Below are 7,231 nucleotides of genomic sequence, written 5' to 3' on the forward strand. Positions count from 1 at the left end.
AGACATGGGCATGAATGAACAAAAAGTCCTGGACTATAATGACTAGGAGTGCTAGGAGTGCCTGAGCGTACCGAACAGGACCAATGAAACAAAGAGCTCAAAGGGAAGTGGTAGTAGACCCAATAGACAATAGAGCAAGAAAGACAAGGATGAGGATGACCAGGACCAAGCCTAGGATGACTGGTTGGCCAGGTCAAAGAAAGACTGTTGGAAATGGCCTTTTTTGCAGGGATACACCCAAACATTTTGCTTCTTCCTCCCTTGTTTTTCTTGACCTGTGGTTGTTGGCAATAGGACTGCTGATCAGTGCTAAACTGTATATGCTCTCTGTGTAAATTGTTATTGTAATTGTAATTGGTTATCCATGATTGGCATATTTGTATTACCAAGAAGTCCCTGGTAAAGTGCGCCAGGGCGGGTGATTCTACTAGTGGGCCTGCTAGCCCTTACTAGCTATCAGGGAAGGTCAAAAAATCGATTTTCAACTTTCTCAGACACATCATCTTCAGAGTCCTCGGGGTCGGAATCTAGAGGGAACACTTCTAATAAACAAGTGTCTTTTTTAGACAAGGGCCAAGAACAAAAAAAACGGTTCAAACCACCATGGGAGATGAGGACCAGGAATCGGTTTTACAAATCGTAGGTCCATCAACCATAGTGAATCTATCAACAAAGATACTTTCTAAAGACAAGGAATCTGTTTTAAACTTGGGGTTACAATTTGTACCATGTAAGCAAATGGATTACACTAAACTGAAAGTGGAGGCAATAGAATTCTGCAGAAAGATTAGATTAAAAATGCCAACCATGAACCATCTATGGATAGGGAAGTCACTGGCTTAAGGAATAAATCTAATTTTGTTCCTATGCAAAATATTCCGAAGCAGACAATTGCATTTGAACAAGCATTATTGTCATCAATAAGTAAATTGGAAACAAAAAATATGTTCAGAGGAATATAAGCAAAAATCAACAAATAGCAATCCAAAATTTGAAATCAGATACCTCAGTAATAATCAAACAGGCCGACAAAGGCGGTGCAGTAGTTATCTGGCCTGAGACATGTATCTTAACGAAGGCAAGTGAATAACGAAACATGGTATCGGAAGGTCAAAGAAGACCCAGTAAAGTCAATTCAAGATCAAATCCATGAGACTTTACAATTAGTCATAGAAGAGAGATTCCTAGGCCCTAAGGAGTACAATTTTATGGTTAGGAAATTTCTCTGAACCCCGATTTCATATTTTTTGCCTAAGTTTCATAGAAATTCGGAGGAACCCCCTGGGAGACCAATCGTCTCAGGTTGCGACTCCGTACTAGAGCCCACTTCAAAGTATGTAGATTGGTTTTTGAAACCTTTCTTGAAAGACGCCAGGAATGCGCATGTGCAGGCTCCAGCACATGCGCAGTTTCAAGAAGAAGGTGTAACAGACTAGGAAGAGATGTCCCCGCGATAAGGTAAGTGTTTTAAATCTTATTTCGGGCTTTTATCTGTTTAATATTGCGGACGGGCGGCGGTCGGCCAACTTCCGTTCCGCCCCCGAGTGTGCGGAAATTTGCCCTGTTTTTCCGCCTTCTTTGCGGAAGGTGGAAGGGGCAAAATTCCGTACATTCTGTGGGCGGAACGGAAATGTCTGCCCACCCCTAAAATAAATAAGAAGTACAAACATAAAGAAATGTGTTTGGCTAATGAGCATAAATCGTAAGCGATCCTAAAAAGTAGAGATCCAGGCAAAATCTGTTTTTTGCACTAGTGGGCCTGCAGCACTGATTGTGCCACCCACATGAGTAGCCCTAAAATGGTGTCTCGAACCTGCCACTGCAGGGCCTGCGTGCAATCTGTGAACTGCCATGTCAACCTGGCCAGTGTCCCCACTGACCAGGCCTAACCCTTCCCTTTCTGTACACATTGGACACCCCCATGGAAGGCCCAAGGTACCCCCTTGGGCAGGATGCAGTGTATGTGAAAGGTAGAGCATGTACTAGTGCAGGTGACATGCATGCTTTGGTAGTGAATGACAGCCATTTTGTTTTTCACTATTGTAAGGCTATCTTGCCCATAGGCTATCATTGGGAATGCTGGCTACAGTGACTACCAGCATATCTTCCCATAGGAGCAAGATAGGACATAAAAGTCTGGTATCCCTGTACTCAGAATTTAATACATCTTTTAGGAAAGGTTGTTTTTAAATCCTGTGTTTGAGAACAGCACTTTTAGAAAGTGGCTGTTCTCTTGTCTGACCTTTCTGTGTGCCTTGGCCTGTTTGTGAATTGACTGTCTGGTTTGAGAGTGACAGAGGCTGGGGAGCCCCGAGGAGGCTGGATGAGTCAGCCCTAGACTGAATGGCTGCATCTGCATCTTGAGTGGTGGGAGGGAATAGCACCTGGGCCTGAATAGGGCTGTGCCTGCCTTCCACAATGCTGGCTCCACCTCCTGCTCGGCGGCTGACGACCCTGCCCTCACTCTGAAAGGAAAGGAGAGACCAGGAAAACAAAGTGCTCAAGGAACACCCAGAACTGGTTCAGACCGGGCTCAGAGCCCTCCTGCGCAAAGGGAACAACGACTTTTAGAGGTATAAGTATAGGACCCCAGACTATAGAAAATTAGATCATCCTGGAATCAAGAAGGAACCTCAGCCAAGTAGAAAGCTGGAAGACTGAAGAAGGAAGACTGTCCTGCTGTTGCTTTGCTGGACTGACCTGCAGTTGCTTTGCTGCCAAGGAGAGGGGAAGGACTTTGCTTTGTGCTGCGTCCCCTTGCTTGAAGGAATCTCCAAGGGCCTGAAGAAGAGCTAGCTCGCTGTTAAGAAGTCCAAGGAACAAAAGGACTTCACCCCCAGCTTTCCTGAACTCTACTGAGGGAGTTCTGTCCTCCCCATAGTGCTTGGGCCAGTTGTGGTGCCTCTGGAAGTTGTACCTGTGTTGGGAAGCTGGAAACCAAGATTTTAGGAACTTTCTGCAAGTTTTCAAGCATCGCGCGCTTGCGGAGCGCATCCCCGTTAGTGCGAGACAATTCCCACCGCCGCGAAGGTTGGGATCTTTGCAGCGCCTGTTGCCGCTGCCAGAGTCGTCGCACCCTTCGCTTGCGGGACGCACAAGACTGGTGCAGGAAGATTACCATTGCTGCGAGTATCGTCGCAGAGCCTGTCTTCACTGGGTGAGATCGTCGCACCGCTTGCTTGTGGACCGCATCAAATCGCTGCAAACATTGTCACAGAGCCATCGCATCAAGGGGCTGCGAGAGGAGAAGATCGACACTGAGCCGCGCATTGTCGCCACACCGGAGATCGTCGTCGCCCCGAAGGTCATCGCATGGTGTCTTTTGCGAGCCGCTTCCACCAAAACCTGTGCACCGGAATCCACGCAAGGTATCGCATCCCTCCCCATACAGACCCGAGTCACCGCAACACGCCCGCTGCGTCCATCGGGGTTATCGCATCGTCTCCCCAGGGTCTCAGGAGTGATGCTTCGCTTGCTTTTCAATGCTACAGCTTTCACTTGGAACTTTTGTCGCATCTAAAGGTACTGTTTACTAAAACGTGACGCAACTGTGGATTATTTTAACGCAACCTTAAGAACACTTTTGAAACCATATTCTTGAACTGTGTATGTTGTATTTTTGTCGTTTTGGTCTTGTGTAGTTTAGATTAAATACCTTTATTTTTCTAAACTGTTGTGGAGTCCATTTGTGGTGTTTTCACTGTGTTACTGTGAGTGTTGGTACAAATAGTTTACACATTGCCTTCGATAAGTCTGACTGCTTGTGCCAAGCTACCAAGGGGTTGAGCAGGGGTTATCTGAAGAGTGTTTGCTCCTTACCCTGACTAGAAGCAAGGGTCCCTATTTGGACAGTGGTACCTACCTCTGCCAACTAGAGACCCCCAGATCTAACACAGACCAAAGAATATGAAGATCCACAACTGAAAGCACCTGGGATAGCAGGAGCAGGAGACGCCAGATCAAAGGGACCAGCAGAAGAAGTTCATTTATCAGAGTTGTGGGTGAGAGAGGCTTCAGATAGATAACACCAGGAACTAAGGTCAGCAGTGGTAGCTTCAGCACTAGATGACTTGTCTGCGAAACTCTGAGGTCTAGATTCAGGGTGGTGGAAGTAAATATATGGCAGAAGATTTTGGAAGTCCAGCAAAGAGGCACAGAGTGTTAAGATAAGTAGAGAATCCTGTGTGTCTCCCAGACCTGTTTGCTGATATTCCATGTGCATGTATGTGCAATGAAAATGTAGCAAGTGTGTAGTAAGGCTCTGTTAGTGGTGAAAGTCTAAGTACATGCACTGGTGGGATGCATTTTGCATAACATGATGGAGAGTAGATGCAGCTTCCCTAGATAGCGGAAGTGTATTGACTACATCCCTGTGGATTGAGGATGGAGATGCAGCAGTGAATTGAGGGAAGATAGAGAAAAGGCTACTCACAGAAAATCTGTTAGGTCCTTATTCGCAAAGGGATACTGATTAGTTTATCCTGAGTGGCGAGATTGGGGAAATGGTAGGAGTGAGGAGTAAGTCAAATTGTTCTCTCGTTAAAGATGACCACGTTTCTGAGCAGGGATGTCCTTTTGTCTGTCTGATAACTGGTAGCCTGATGACAACCAAGTGCTAAAATTTCATGCTTCCTTGTGCCCATGTTGTGCATACTCCTGCTTGGAGCCAGCACTATTGGAACTGTTGTGAGAGCAATCACCTTACACAAAGGCTGTGTGCGTGTTACCGCCAGAAAATGACACTTGAAAGAGAATCACGCCAAATCAGTCCTGAAACCTCAACAGTGAATCTGGAAAGTGAGTAATAAAGTGGAACTGTGAAATGATCGATCTACAAGTCTCAAGAATGGAGTCAACAAAACAATTCTGTTTATTCAGTGTCTTATTTCTTACAATATATATGATAAAGTTAATAAACAATCGTTGATGTCTATATGTCTTTCTCTGAATTGCTTGGAATATTCATTCATACTCCAATGCCATTCACTACAAATATTAAAGTCCAATTCCGTGGTTTGTGTCTACTTCAGTTGAATCCTTCCTCTAGCAGCCTGAAGGGATGGGGCCATTGGAGGGAGGAATAAAGAAATAATCACCCCAAAACCAAGGTAGAAAACTACCCGCATGTGTTGGCCATTATTTATCTATATTTTTTTATTTAAATCCCTCCCGGGGATCTTATTTTCATTTTTGAAGAACAAAGACCTTTTCAAATGTTTGCCGGCCAACCATCTTTTCTGACGATATTGTCTGTCAAATCATTTCTGCATAGGCAGGACCCGTCATGACAGCAGTTCCTGACAACATAGAGAGTTGTCCACATTGCTCGCGGACAACTCTAAATCTGGTCATTGTAAGCCCTTCAGGATGGTAGATGCATTGTCCTCCTTCATCCTGATGTTATTAACTCCATCTCCCAAAGTCTAAGTCAGCCCTATTAGACAATTAGTAATTAGTAGTTTGGCATGCGCAAGTAATGGGTCTACATTTGTATTTCACTGGGAACCAAACTTCCCATTGTAGCGCTTAACGCTAAGAGGTATAGCGAAGCGGAGCAGTCTTAGGCCTACTCACGTGAGGTGGTGTGGGCTAGTAATCACCATTCACAGATGCACAATAATGACACTCCATAAATGATTGTCCAGTCTGTGCTCCTTTTTAAAAAGGAAAAAGTACATTTCTTACACAGATACTACTCAATACTATGCAGCAATTTACAAATATACATAAGCTTATATAAATACTATGGGCCCCCGTCTCATACGCAGCCGACACCCAAATTGTCGTTTCACTCAGTACAGACATCAAGAACACCTCACAGCAGCTGAATACATGCATCAAACATGTCAAAAACTGGATGTCGGATAGTCAGAGTGTTGGTCATTGGAAAAAATCTGTCCCTCTGGGATGAACTCAGTTGTCTGGACAGTTAGGGGCACTCCCAGCACCTGTTCCAACAGTGAAGATCTTAGGATTCTGGATTGCTGAAAGGCTAACTATGGAAGTCCAGGCCAAAAAGCTGGTAGCCAGTTGCTTTGGACTTATTCGCACCTTAAGAAAGTTCTTGACTTTTCTTCCAATCCAGCTGACCAGAATATTAGTCCAAGGACTGATCAATTCTTGCTTAGACTATGTTAACTCCCTTTACCTAGGCAGTCCCAAATATGTTACCAGCTATCTGCAGGTACTACAGAACACAGCAGCATGGACTCTTTTAACCATCCCTAAGTGCACTTCAGCACCCCTTGAATTTGTTGCATTTCATTGGCATTCAATATATAAGGGGTATGCTCAAATCATCAAACACTTTCTGGGCTATAAACAAGTTCAAGAAAAAATATGAGGGGGAGGAACAGATATCAAAAGTAATTACACAAGAGTACATTTAATTGCTCTTGTGCACAGGGTCCTAATCCCATCAAATGTAATTCTTTTTCAAAAAAATCACATTCATAATTCATTCCGAGTCATAACCGTAATTTATTTCTTATTTTATATCTGGTTGGGACTACTCATCTTTTCACATTTATTCAACAAACAATTTATATATACACTAAACATCACATACAACATAGAAATTTACAAATAATCAAAATCATTTCCTAGACCCCAATTCTTTATACAACCAGTGTCCGTACACAAGAATCTGTCGCGGTCCACTGGGAGGTAACTCCAATGTACAGGTAAGGCAATCATTCCACCTCAACACATTCTTTTTTCCGTACAAAACAATCAATATATATCACTTTAATAATGAATGGGTTCCTCCTTTTCCAATAGTCTACGCGTTTCACCCCCTTTATTTGGGTCTCATCAGGACGGGGGTATGAGGAAGGACTTGCAACTAGTGGCTGCGGGCTGTAAATGATGGCCGCTCCTGACACCAAAGAGTGTGTGATACCACTGGATTCTTGGTCCAATCTTATTTCTTATAAATTCTGTTAAGAATGTGGATCCAGGCCGGGTATTAGCTTGCCATAGTAGGACATGTCTATCAAATTAAAAGCTACTTCTTCCCACGGAGTCGCTCTGTCTACTCTATCGAGCTGTACACAATTAGGGACCCTAGCACATTCAACATCTTATCACTCCCTATATCCCTAAATTAGCAAACTTTACATTCTGAAAGTCAGAACCTTTTTACTTGTTCATAAGATCAAGAACGTAAGAGGTGGTGGATGCTTGTTTGCATTTCTAGCTCCCAATGTTTGGAGCAAGCTTTCTATTCATA

The sequence above is a fragment of the Lissotriton vulgaris genome, chromosome 7 (genome assembly GCF_964263255.1).
Source record: "Lissotriton vulgaris chromosome 7, aLisVul1.2, whole genome shotgun sequence".
Taxonomy (NCBI): domain Eukaryota; kingdom Metazoa; phylum Chordata; class Amphibia; order Caudata; family Salamandridae; genus Lissotriton; species Lissotriton vulgaris.